We start from the raw sequence: 15,326 nt of genomic DNA on the forward strand, positions 1-15,326 counted from the left end.
CGAGTGTGGCCTTGACTTTTAGCATGGCTTTAAGAATGTACTTTAAGAAAAAGCCAATAGCTTATAACGAAACCTTGCAATCGCCTACCTGTGTGTGACATCTGTTGTTCCACTGGTGACCATGAGTAGTTGAAAATATAGGGGATTGAGTTTTGCCTTGTGCCTTGCGGTCACTGAAGCGGAAACAATTGAAATCACTGAACCAGAAACAATAGAAATCCGTGTAGGAGTTCGAGAATCACTGAAGCGGTAACAGAAGCAATGTACTGACTCATAGTTTTCACAACATACCTTGACATTCCTTTCGTTTCCATATAACTTAAAGGTGAAATAGAAACTAGGTTGTTGGAAATTCCCAAATGTGAGCTTAAAAAGGTTGGAATTTGTATTATAACACAGTTAGTCTCTGACATGCAGTGAGAATGGAAGGAGATCTCTGTACAGATTCAGTACCTTGTAAGTCTATTGTGGTGTCCACAGACTGGACCCTGTTTGAAAGAAGACTATCTTCGTTTAAAGACTGGCCAAAGCAAATGAGTCAATCTCCAGTTGATTTGGCCCATGCTGGATTTATCTACTTGAACCGTGGCGACGTCTGCCGTTGCTTTAAATGCAACATACGTCTTAAAGGATGGGAAGACAATGACAACGTTTGGATTGAGCACGAGAAGTGGTCACCAGACTGTGCCTATATCAAAATGGTTGGTGTCATGAATAAAAAGACGACCACACCTTGTGAAGCAATGAAGTGGAAACTGTGTTAGAAGATAAATATTCAACCAATGACAATACATTATGTTTTCATAAGAATGTCCTATGTTCAAAGTCATCCAATCAGCTTTCTAGAAGTTGTGTTGACAAAGAGACAACAGCACATCAACATGTTCATCCAATAGATTAAAAAAAAAATCTTAGTTATTGGCATGACATATCATACATTAATGTGATACGTCAGTCATTTTCATTGCTGTACTCGTTTTGGAAGGTTGTGTGTGACTTGCACGGTCATGTCTATGCTGATAACCAACAAGTATGTATTTTTCTATACTAAAAGATCGCCTTTCAGTCAACATTATCCAACGCTTATTACACTTGATGGCAAGACATTCAATTGTGTTGAACAATATTACATGTATAGCAAAGCTTGTGCATTCAAAAGATTTTAGAATGTCCATCCCCTACTGAGCAAAAAACAAAACAAAAAAAAACAAAACAATTTGGATCATGACAGAGTATATTTCTTCTTCTTCTTTGACAGACATCAAACCATGTTCTACACATGGAAGTATGTGATGCGTGAACCAGATCGATTAGACGAATCCATCATCATTCAGTCGTCTCAGTGGTTTCAGGACCGCGAGCAATGTGTTCAAGATGCCAAACATAACTTTCAAGATGACACTAAAACAAGTAAACGCGTGATTATCAAGAAACTGTGGCCAACAAAGCTTCAAGTGGATGAAGTTGATGCAGTGCACACTGTCCAACATATCGAGTCTTTATTAACTTTATGCTATACATTTGAGTTAAGTAAGATCATCAGACGACTCTCTACAGAATTTTGCTTTGGCTGCATGTTTGAACAGGAAGGAGAACCTGTTCATACTTGTCGTGACCTGTCTGAAGAGAACAAAGTTCAACACTATTTTAATATGGCCTTGTTGGAAGTCAGTGATGATCACGTGATTGGAAACTGGATAAACCTGATTCGAGATGACCCTGACTTACAGTCCGTGTCTCCCCTTACCTTGTGTCAATATCAATGTAAAGATTACAGAGATGTCTATTTTAAGACACCCCTATGGGTCTCAGAGTTAAGAAAACGTCTTGTAAAAATGTTGCAACTAGAAAGAGTTTTCCAATAAACATAATGTAGAATCATATGATCTTTTGTTGTCTCACATATATGAAAGGTATAGAACATGTCTCATGTCATTTGTTTCATGACTATGGATTCGCACACATTACCAACTGATAACCAAAGCAAAGAACTGGAGCAGTATTATTTTACTCCCAAGGAAAGTGGTGCCTATTATGGGTTGAATAAATTTCAATCAAGTTTAAAACAGCGAGGTAAAAAGTATAGTCGCAGGAAAGTGAAAGCCTTTCTGGAAGGACAGGATGCATACACCCTTTATAAACCCGTGAAAAGGCACTTTCCAAGACTGAAAGTACGTGTCAACAGCTTGGATGAGCTTTGGGACATAGATCTCGCCCAGGTGACACAGAATAATGTCAGTGTCAATGACAATGTGAGGTATTTGCTGATAGCCATAGATATTTTGTCACGATATCTGTGGGTGGTACCTCTCCAAAATAAGAAACCTGAATCGGTGTTAGAAGGGTTCAATGTCATTTTGAAAGAGGGACGAATTCCCAAAAAGATCAGAGTAGACAAAGGTAAAGAATTTGAAGGTGTTTTCAAAGATTACGTCACAAAGCAAGGCATTAAGCTGATCGTGACACAAAATGAAGACATCAAAGCTAATTATGCAGAAAGGGTGATTCGAACCTTGAGATCTCTCATGACCAGGTACATGACACACAACAACACCAACAAATACATTGATGTGTTACCCGACTTAGTGTACAATTATAATCACACGGTACACCGAAGTCTTGGACAATGGACACCAGCTGATGTGACAAAAGCCAATGAAGTGCAAGTGTGGTCTCATTTGTACATGAAACCTCTCCAGACACAGTTGCAAAGCAAACAGAAATTTAAGAAATTTCAATTTAAAGTCGATGACCTGGTGAGAATCAGTTATTTGAAGAAACCTTTCAGCAGACAACACAATTTACAATACACTGAGGAGTTATTTAAAATAGTCGCTCGCCAGCGACGCCAGGGGATACCACTGTACCCACTTAAAGACTTTCATGACGAAGTGTTAAAGGGGCGCTTTTACGAACAGGAGCTCCAGAAAGTCAACAAAGACATAGATGGTATTTGGAACATTGAAAAAGTGATCAGTAAAAAGCAAGAGAAAGGTAAAGTGTATTACCTGGTGAGGTGGGCTGGATGGCCTTCCAGTTTTGACTCATGGGTAGAGAAGAGTCAGGTACAGAATAAACAGTAAAAAAAAAAACCCCAAAAAACCAACAACAAACAAACAAACAAAAAGAAAAAGAAAAAGAAAACACACAAACAAAAAAACACACACAAAAACCCACAAAACATGGATAAATATATTGTGTTTAACAGCTCGGATCTAACATTACTTTTCCAGTAACACACCCTATAGTTTTCGTGTCAAGCTATCCCAACGTCTGCACTTGGATGGGACGTGGTTGGTGGCTTTAGCCGAACTTCGATTTGGTAAAGTAGACTTGAAAGACATCAATAACCCAACCATTGACATTCTCTGCAATCTGTGTGACAGTTCATGCGCTGGTGAAGACTACATCCCTTTATTGAGACGTATTGACTTGAGAGATGGACCCACCTATGATTTTCATCACTGGTGGTTTGTACCAGTGGTGGTGAAAGACACACACGACATAGAAATCTATATAAAGTGTGCACAAGGAACACAGCATTCATTTCTGAAGGAAGACGTGAATGTGGCACTTGTTCTGCGTCACTATCCCTTTGTGTAATCCTTGTCATGGATCAAAGACTGTATATTCCTGATGTCCAGAAATGGATCAAATTCTTTGAACATAGACATCAACAACAGGCAACTAAATCTATTATGAAAGGTCGCCCCAGGAGAACAATGATTCCCATTCTCTCCTTGCAAAAGCAGCTGGATACTCCCTGTAGTAAAGCAGAGCCTAAAATAGAAGTGACGTCACAGAATGAAGATGTTGTGAAACGAGCAGAAGCCTCTCAGAAGCGGAGCAAGCATATAAAGAGGCAAGCTGGAGATAAAATCATCACAACAAAGAAAGTCCGTCGGACAGGTCACAACAGTAAAGGTACCTCTTCCATTCTTCAGTTTAAAGACACACCCACCGTTGGAGAACGAGACGTGTTCACTAAACCTTAACGACATGTCAGTGCTCACCGAGAAACAATTTACAGAAGCGCTACCATCTAGTTTAGACCTGTTTGAATTATCGCCTTATCAGACCAGCATCTTACAGCATTATTATGTGGATGTGCGTCCCCTCTCTGCCATCACAGACACCAGTCCAGTGGAATTTCTCATCCCCGGAGCAGGTAGTGACTATATGGACCTCGCTAAAACAAGACTTGTTGTCAATCTCAAAGTGAAACATACCGACAACACACCCCTGGCTGCTAAAGAGAAAGTCGGACCAGTAAACCTGTTGTTAGCCTCATTGTGGTCGGCTGTGTCTGTCGCTTTTCAAGGGCAGCAGGTAAATATCAACAATGCTGCTTACCCCTACAAGGCCATGTTCAAAACTTTACTGCAATATGGAGCAGATGCTAAAACCAGTCAGCTGGAAACTCAATTGTTTTATACCGACAATGGGGATGATCAATCTGATTGGAACAGTGTCGACCCCTATTCAGGCGGAAACGATGGATTAATTAACAGAGGCTTATTTATTGCCCAAAGCAAACGACTCAGTCTCAGTGGACCTTTGATGGAAGATGTTTTTGAATTTTAAAAAAAACTGGTCAACGGAGTCGATGTGGGTATCAAACTGTTTCGATCATCAGTACCTTTCATCTTAATGTCCGACGAGACTACAAAACAGTATGTTGTTGAACTGGAAGATGTCTATCTCAAAGTGTGCAAACTAAAAGTGAACAATGCCCTCATTGTGGCTCAAAGCAAACAATTTGAGTCAGCCAATGCACTGTACCCCTACATGAGATCAGAGATGAAAGTGGCCTCTGTGGCAGCGAGTCAGATGTCCTACACCTGGGACAACATGTATCTGAACAAATGTCCCTCCCGTTTGGTGGTTGGCATGGTCAGAGCAGACGCTTACAACGGAAGTCTCACCAAAAACCCATTTTGTTTCATAGGAGAGGATGTGGAAAAGGTTACCTTGTATCTGGACGGCACACCAGTTCCCAATCGAGGACTGTCGCCGGATGACGTAGAGGCCTATGTGAATATGTACCTATGGAACAACATCTGGAGAGAAGACAGAGGTCTGGGAATAAAGAGAAATGAGTTTAAAATTGGAAATGCACTCTTTGTCTTCAATTTGGAAAGTGCCAGTGGAGACGACGACTATTTGAACCTACTTAAATCAGGTACACTGAGACTGGAAGTTCAGTTTAAGAAAGCTCTTACCACCACCATGAACATCGTAGTCATGTCACAAATGCCCTCCTTAATCGAAATCGATCAGACAAGAAATGTGTTTGTCAAGTGAAGAGCACCATGAACAGTCATCAGCTCGGATGTGCCATCACCAGCAATCTTCATCTAAAAGACTGTGTTGTAGGAGTCTATGCCAAAGATACTTTATCTGACATACAAACACCCAACACCTCATCGCATCAGACACAAGGCTGGGGATGTGTTGTCAACACCGATGTGTCTGCTGGACCCGGACGTCACTGGGTGGCCATGTACTTTCAAGATCATGTGGCTGAATTTATGGACAGTTACGGACATGCTCCCTCTTACTATGACAAACGATTTTTACTGTTCATGAAAAAGTATGGCAAAGTCATACGATACAATGACAAGATTCTCCAGCAAGCTACTTCCAATGTTTGTGGGTTTTATTGTTTATATTATTTAATTCAGAAATGCAGAACCCAAACCACTCTTACAAGTATTGTATACATTTTTACAACAGATAAACTGCTCAATGATCTGTATGTCACTGACTATATCACTGATTATTTCAAATACTGCTTGACTTGAACATATCTATAATGCAACATATTATCTAGTTTGTATAATAAAAAAAAAATATACATTTAATAAAAGATATCCTGTATTTTTGTTGTTGTCATTATTACAAGAGATAGTGAATGAGGAAGACATGGCTCGTTACGTGCTGACCCATTACAATTTTTTGAGACAACTCCTCCTACAAAATGACAACGAACAGACCTTGGAGGACATACGCTCTATGACAAGAGGTCAAATGAAAGCGACCAGGGCCATTGTGAAACGATTACTCAATGGACGCATTTCTACAACTCGTATGGAAAACCTTAGATATCTTCAACCCTATCCACATAACAATTACCTGAGGATATTGCGAAGGATCTCCCTCCCAAACACATCTGATGCCAATGTCAAACGTAGTTTAATCAGACATACCCCATTAATTCCCTTTATATTTAAATATGAGCATGTGCGTCAGGTGAGAGATGAAGCACTGATCAATATACAACGTTGGCAACGAGCACAACAATGGAGAGGACCCCTTGTGGCCCGTGCAGCATAAATGAAGGTGCTGTCACCTAATTAGTGGCATTTGCTTTCATACGGTTTCAGTGTCAACATGGAAAGCCAATGCCTCCTTCCATTTCACATTCCCACCACTATCTCGATCATTGGAGGCACTTGCACTGGGAAAACGTACTTAACTAAACGACTACTGCTGAATGCAGATACTGTATTTGAAAAATCTCCATACCTCATCGTGTATTGTTACGCAGCTTGGCAAAACCTGTATGAAGAGATGCAAGGGTCCATTCCAAACCTCCAGTTTCATGAAGGATTGCCTAAGGAGTCTGATGTCTATGCATGGTCTGAAGCATCTAACAAAAACATGATTTTAGTGTTGGACGATCTCATGATGGATATTGCTCAGAGTAAATTCATGATCACCTTGTATACCACCCTTTCTCATCATCTCGGCATCACGGTCATTAATCTTCAACAAAGTGCCTATCCTAAAGGTTCGAGTGCACGAACTCTGAGTCTCAATACGCATATTTTCATTTTGTTGAGCAACCCAAGATCAGCTCATGAATACAAGATTTTAGCTTCACAAATCTTTCCAGGACAAATGAAATATTTTTTAGAATCCTATCGTGGTGCTGTTGAGGGTAAACAATTCTCTTATCTTATGATAGACGCCTCGCCCTACCATAATTCTACTTATGGACGCTTACGTACAGGGATATTACCTGGTGAAGTGTGCACAGTGTATTTACCGAGAGAATAAAAAGTGAGACTACAAAAGAAACAAGTTTCTTAACTGTAAAGCAGTTGTGATCTAACATTGAGATGAGTATCATCTACTCATGGAAGATTGTATCATATGTGACACAGTCTATTGACAAACAAATTCCACATTGTGCTCGGGAGGTGGTGACCTTACAAGAATCACAGTCAGTCTTTTTACACTAAAGATGCATGCTTAAAATCTTTAGAAAAAGCCCTTTCTGAGGAAAAGATACCTGATCGTTTTGGAATACCAGTTGCTTTTTATTTACAAGCGGACAGTGTTGTCAACCACTTAGCCATGGAATGTATACAGGAGAATATGGATTTCCTTCTGATATTAGGTAAAGCCATTCCGTTTCAGAGAAAGGCACTGCTATCGCATTTGACTAAACCACAGTTTAAAGCTATCATCACTCTGGTTTACAATATATTAGTGGGCAACATTGCGCTGGATGATCATCTTAAAAAGAAACTACATCGTCATAGACGAGTCATTCGTGCTATGACATGCAAATCGATCAGTCAGACAGATAAAAAAAAGCTCCTGTCCACTCATCATACCATCCTACCGGTTTGCATAACAGCACTAGAAAATTATCTGTCACAGAAACAGTTCGAATCCAATTCTGACAATGGTTCCCATGGTACTACTGCGGAGGGAGACCTATCGTCGTCTGATACAGAAGACGGACAGGAGTGGACCGAATGCCAGTGAACAATTCTCATCACCAGACAAACCAGAACCCAGTGACAATGCAAGTGGGAAATCACACATGGAGGAAACCACGGCTGAGGAGAGAAATGACACCACTCAAGATACAGACTATAGTGAACAGGATGTCAAAAATTGTGTAGATCAGTCAAGTTCCCTTGGATTTCATTTAGATGAACTCTTTCAAGGGATAAAATCAAGTACTTCTGTGGGAAAACTGGTAGCACTGTGGCAGTATCTCCTACATCAACGTCAACTGGGACGCATTTCATGGAATACTCAACTTGAGTTGATGAGCGAAGATGGAGAAACAGTACAAAAATCCAATATATTGAAACTAATTCGTTACATGATTTTGTCTCCTAAAGCCAAAGAGAAAGCACCGCTCGGTTATAAGCAATTTAAAAAAATTCTCAGTGAATTGCCAGATTCTAAACCATTTCTTTCTCAAGTTGGGTTTGGACAAAAGAGAAAGTCAACAGTGTCAGAAAAAAACATGTTTGTTCGAAGTCAACTCAAGTTGGGTGTTCCTGGCATAGGGAAAAAGCTCAAATCTCTGGAAGATTACTGAGAAAAAAAGAAAAAAGAAAAGAAAAAAAAAAGAGGCTTCATTGTGTAGTTAAACATAAACCATTTTGTTAGAGTCTGAAATAAAAAAAAATAATACAGTGCTGTATCATTTCTGTGTTTGTTATAATTACAAGTGGTGAGCTTCAGAAAGTCCTGAATGTCAGTATGTCTCAATGACTTGGAGAATGAGTAGTTATCTCCCTTAGTTGGAGCCACGTCCCAACAAGTTACAACACGAATGACCTTCAATTCGAATTATTTTATTTTAAAAATATGAAACAGATATAAAAAATCATTTGTAATTGTAAAGTGATTACATCATGATTTTGAAAGACATTCTCACATATAAATTAAAAAAATACTGTTCCATTTCACACACACAAACACACAGAAATCAACACAATCAATATAACATAATAAGTCCTTTATGATTTCACATCACAAAAAAAAAAAAAAAAAAAAAAAAAAAAACGTTGATCAAAATAACTTGATATTGACCACACACAAAAAAAAAAAAAAAAAAATGAATATGGAAACAATTTGTTTCATGAACTGATGTGGAAAAAAATCTGAGGTAGTATGAGGTAATAAAGTTAGGTATTTTTATGAACATGTAAAAAAAAAGGCTATATTTCTGGCCAAACAATTGATCAGTAACTGTGCAAATCTCAGGAGGAGGATGATCACAACAATCAGAAGAATACTGATGATTTCTGCATTCAAAGCTATCCAAAAAACAAACAAAACAAAATCAATCGTTATGTTTCTTTAACCCTTTACATGTTGATCCCTGTAATTATCGGTAAAAAAGCCATAGTTATCAATCCACAGCAGCGAAAGAGTTTATCTCTTCTAACCCGAAAAAATTGCTTTTTATTTCTCTTAATCCTTTCCTATGCATCAATTTGTTTTTACAAATGATGACAATTAAAATAATCAGCATTACAAGCATTAAGACAAAAGAAATAATGAAGATCAATTTGTAAATGTCAGACTTACAGGCAAGCTCTGGAGTGGTTTGAGGTAGGAAAGAGGGTGTCTGTCCTGAAAAAACAACAACAAACAAACAAATATCAATAATTTGTAAAAAAGATAAACACACACACAAAAAACAAACAAAAAAACAAAACAAAAAAAAAAAAAAAAAATGAGAAAAAACAAAACAAATGATAAACAGAAAGTATTGGTCTTTCGATATTTTTTTCTTCATAGCGTACAAGCACTGAAATAATGAAAAAGAAAAAGAAAAAAGAAGTTGTTCAAACCTGGAGTGGTACAGCGACTGTCGAACATTGAAATAAACTATGTTTAAAAGTGAACGATCAGTCCAGTTTGGTTCTTGACTTAGAGTGGAAGCAATATTCGCCGTCTCCCGTTGAGATTCACGTTTACATCCTGCTTTTTGTAACTGAACGACAATTGTACAACATGTCATCTCCCGATGGACATTGCGCCCGAGATTTATTGGTGAGATCTGAGGTTAATCGTCCAGTCGCTGACGAACGCAGAAAAGGCATATGTATCAGACCCTTTCACAGGGAGGACGCTGTAGTCGGAACTCTGGTTGGTTTACTGATGTTAGCAATCACCATTTTGACCATCGTTAATGCGGTTACTATTTCGAATTGGAAAAATAAAACTTCACAGCAAATAGACAGTGAACTATTTTTTGACGACCCTCCTATTGAACCAACCCTCAGTCTACAGTCTATCAACGCTTCTTCACAGTGCTCGAACACTCAGTTTGTCTTATCCTATTCAACACGAGCTGTCGTTTGTCGTAGCGAAAATCGCACCGTGCTTGACGTCAGACAGTTTCTGAATGAGAAACCAACAATAAAAGGTATAACGCTTACTCAGGGCGAATGGAAAATGATGTTACGTCTGAAACCTTTCATCCGTGCACAAATCAGATCCATGAATGAACGGACAATGAATAAACGAACACTGCCTGACTGATCTCCACGAACAATTTAAAATTATATATTTGGGCTATCAACAATGGGCTTAAAGACGATGAAAAGAAGAAAGTACTCGAAGTTTACTACACTCATCAATGAAAACCTGCATGCTATAGAATATAACAGTTGTAGCGATATGTACTCGAATAAAAATACTTTCATCTAATGATAGCAGAAATTGCTTGAACGGTAACGCGAAAGCCGAAGGTCCTAAGGAGCGGAAAACGACACCAATAAAATATCACATCCATACGCTACATGAGGATGGTGTCGATATAAGAGTATGTCATACGTTGAAATATGCTTTGTTTTATAGTTGAACATTCATGTGTTTCTGATTCTCTGTGAACGAGTGTTTACATGAATAATATACGTTGTGTTTACATGAATAAAATACGCTGTTTATCACGCTCTGATTGTTTTGTCCTCATTGCTTATCGTTCTTAGATATCGTTAGTTTATCTTAACATGTATTTATGCGGAGACGAATATCGCTCTCTCGCAGTTGAATCATGGCTACAGACACAGCACATTCCTTTACGGAAAAGGCATTAGAAAATTATTATTTTAACCCTCGTAATCCGGGTGCATTCTATGGTCCAATAAAATTCAAACAAGCATTGCAGAAACAGGGAAACAGCAAGTATAAAGTCAAGAAAATAAGACAATTTTTGAATGACAAAGATGCTTATTCGCTGCATAAGCCGGTGAAATATAGGTTTCCACGTTTGAGAGTTCGGGTGAACAACCGAGATGAAATGTGGGATATTGACTTGGCAGATGTGAGTCGTTATGCTAAGAAAAATGATGAAATACGATATTTACTAATCGTTATTGATATCCTCTCTAGGTATTTGTGGGTTGTCCCATTACTGAATAAAAAGACTATGACGGTCACCAAGGGGTTGAGAACAATCTTCAAAGAAGGTCGTTTTCCGATAAAAAATCGCGTTGACAAGGGCAAGGAATTTTCTGGAGAGTTTAGAATGTATGTGTCTAATCAAAACATAAAGCTGATTGTGACTCAAAACGAAGATATAAAGGCTAATTATGCCGAGAGAGTCATTAGGACGTTGAGAACGCTCATGTCTAGATATATGACACACAACAACTCTGAAAAATATATTGATGTGTTACAAGATTTAGTGTATACCTATAATCATAGTCAACATAGAAGCCTCGGACATTGGGCCCCTGCTGATGTGACCAAGACAAATGAACTCAAAGTGTGGAAGCACTTGTACGTTAGATCCATGCTGATACATGTAAAAAGCAAGAAGCCTTTCCATAAATTTGAGTATAAGGTGGGTGATATTGTACGTGTAAGTTATTTGAGAAGAACCTTTAGTAAAGAACACAACCTACGCTGGACTGAAGAATTATTCAAAATTGCTTCGCAAACACGACGACAGGGTATACCTATCTACACGTAGCCAGACCATCGTAAGCGATTTAACAAAGCCTTGGGGTAGAGACTCAAGATCCTGACTGAAGTATATATATACTACGCGCGGACCTCAGAGCGGATAATCTCTCGTGGACAGCCGGCGAATGCAATAGTTTTGTTGATTTTATTTCCATCTCAAAAAGCGTATTTTGTTACAATGTTAATAATCGTTCACACATCAAGAACCAGTCACTGTGTACCATAAATACTTAAGAAATCAGCCAGGAAGAGGGGAACACGGAGACACACATTTATGTCCACAGCGACCCCAGCCTGTCGTGTCGCACACGTTCGTTTGACTAATACATATTTAAACATACAATGGATTTGTTTACCGAATAACACGATAGCGCCGCTCCAGTGAATATCACGCTCTACTCAACATTTAGTGTTTAACATGCATTAATTCCCTGGAGCAGCTAGAAACTAATTAATGCACATCCAAATGTTTACAATAGTAATCAAATTAATGATAAAAATAATAATTTGTTGAGTGTTCTGTTCTGCTGGACGATACAGAAATGAGTGTCAATATCAAATCGGCACAGCCCCTGTTTGACGAGTTTGGGAGACAATATGAGTTACTGAGTTTTGAATTTTCTGCAATGTAGTAATTCAGAGATTTAAAAAAATATGAATTGTAGTAATTTTGACATACGAGTGTTTGTATGAGAAACTTGGCTGTCTGATTGCCCAGGATTTTGCTGCTGGTGTAAAAGTGAAGAAAAATATAAGCAATACCATATTTATAAGAAATCTTGGCCAAAAGCGACTGTACGATTCCGACTATACCATGAACATGTGTTCATGAATCACTTATAAATATTCGTCATGCCAGATGTTCGCGATAAGATGAGCATATCCTGCCTGACCTCTGGCATAAGCCACAAACACATGCACAATCAATAAATATAAATGACAAAACCCTTTCCATATTCAATGGAAATCTCTGTCGATTGTAGGATCCCCAGTATATCATGAACATGTGTTTATGAATCACTATCAAATAGAAATGATACCAGGTGTTCGTGAAAGGTGCCCCAGCCCCAACGGTGCCACCCGTCACAAACACATGTAGAGGCAAGTCAATTGTTCATCTAAAAAAAAAGCATAAGAACACATGGTACAAGTCGAAATAGGAAACTGCATCGGACATCATTTTTGTCACTTTACGTCGAATTTGGAAATGTCCTTCACATGTCTCCCCAAAAAACGTTTTGAAAGCTTTACTGGGGACTTGAATGTTGTAACTTTAATCAAACAAATTCTGAGCAAGAGTCGCCCTTTGACATCTTGGTAGGAAGAGCATGCCCGATTGTATCTCAAGAGTTGTAAAACGTAAACACCGAAGGCTGGAGCTGCTGGAATATTGTTCGACATGAAGGGGAAGTTGACTATTGGAAAGTTGAAGTCATCCCTTTGTCATACAGTCTTGTGGAGAATCTGAATCGTTATGCATAAATCTAAATCTGAAACAAATGAGGCGGACACACACTGGCCTCCTATATTTCTAGTTCAGATAGGTTAATCAGTGGAAGGGAATTGGCTATTGGATGGTTATTGAACGATATCAGATCACCAATGTACCTGAAGCTTAAGTTAAACTTCTTGGCCAAATTAACATGTTTTGACTTTGCCAATCCGTGTAGACATTCCGATTCATATGCATACAAAAACAGATCCACAAGAATGTGAACACAATTGGTGCCCATGGGGATTCCGCCTTCTTGCCAAAATACCTTACCCCAAAATTTTACATTAATGTTATCAAGTCCAGCATTTCACATATTGTTTCCTCAGTAATCTTCAGATAGCCTTTGCTTTCAATTTTGAAAAATTTACCTGAACCTCTGAATATGGGTACGTAACTGTATCAGTGTTCATCATTTTTGTAACAAAAGACCATTGAATCAAGGACTAAAGTATGTCACGTGGGATAGTGGTGTACAAAGTTGAAAAATCAAATGTTTGTAAAGAATAGAATGTCAAGTCAATTGTTCACCTGAAAAAACCGGAACATTTGCAACAAGTTAAAAAAGGGAACTGATCTGACATGATTATTTTCTTTGATGCAACAAATTTTGAAATGTCCTCCGCATTTTTACCGTAAAACGGTTGTGAAAGCTTTGCTGGCGACCGATTTAAGTTTGATCAAGCAACTTTTGAACAAGAGTCGTACGGCGTTCTTTGAAATCACTTTGAAATCTTGGTGGAAAGAAACATGATTTGCAGAGATAGTTGACATATTCCTAGTGACAATTTTGAAGGAAAGAAAAGTTTCACGCTGCAGCAGAGACTTTGACATCACCGTTTACAAATTTGATAGAACAGCCAGATAGAATCTTCAGGGGTAGTTGTCTTGATCCTATTGTGGGTAACTTGATTTTGTTATCATTCAACTTGAGATAGTTAACATACACCAACAGCTCTATCGTATTTGGTAAAGACACCCAATATATATATTCATGTATTAGTCACACGAATGTGCAACGTGACAGGCTGCCGTCGTTGTGGTGTTTTCTGTGTGTCTCATTGTTCCAGTCTTCTACTATCAAGGTAGGCAGCTGTATTACTTCTCTGTAATAATGTGGATGTGTGTGTGTGTTTGTTTTGTGTGTGTGTGTTTGTGTGTGTTATATCGTGTGTGTGTGTGTGTGTTACAACGTGTGTGTGTGTGTTACAACGTGTGTGTGTTACAACGTGTGTGTGTGTTACAACGTGTGTGTGTCTGTGTTACAACGTGTGTGTGTGTTTCATGTCGTTTCTGTGAAGATGTACACACTCCACCTGAGGTATCACAGGCCACCCTCCCTTCTACCTTGAGACAAACTCCCTCCCTGGCACAGTCCACACTCATGATGTAACAGTCCACACAAGGCCACATCCATGGTGTAATAAAAATAAAGTTAACTAATTATCATTAATAAATCTTTTAGATGTAACAGTTATTGTTGTTGGGTTTTTATTTAAAGGAAGGAAAGGAGAAACAAATGCATAAAGCATTATGTTTTTTTAATATTTTTTTCATTTCAAAATTAAAACAGAAAAGAAAAGAAACAAAATTCTCCTTTCCTTCCTTCATGGTTTTTTCATCAAGTATGAACTAGTGACTTCAGTGAGCACTGAGAGTTTTATCAACCCAGTTGGATTCTGTGTCCCAGTCATAACAGTATGTGAAAAGAGTTATGTAGACACACAAAAAAATTGTTCCAAGTTCATAGTCAGTAACCAATATTGGGTGAGGTTTATCAAGCCAGCTGGATTTGATGTCTCAGTCATAAACAGTGTGTGGTAGAGTTTTTCTTTAACTGCACTCAAAATGACCTAAGATCATAGTCAGTAACCAATACCTTGTGCCCAGCGAACTGTCAAGTGTCCTGTTCCACTGACCTAGTCATCTATTATTGCTACTGGTGAAGTGTACTGTAACTGTGTCAATGATTTTATCACTGAAGTGTATCTCATGTCATCACTGAATGCCATTCAGTAATTGCTTCTTTTACCGCTTCAGTGATTCTCGAACTCCTACACGGATTTCTATTGTTTCTGGTTCAGTGATTTCAATTGTTTCC

The sequence above is a fragment of the Haliotis rufescens genome, unplaced genomic scaffold, assembly GCF_023055435.1.
Source record: "Haliotis rufescens isolate VD_foot unplaced genomic scaffold, xgHalRufe1.0.p SCAF_6, whole genome shotgun sequence".
Taxonomy (NCBI): Eukaryota; Metazoa; Mollusca; class Gastropoda; order Lepetellida; family Haliotidae; genus Haliotis; species Haliotis rufescens.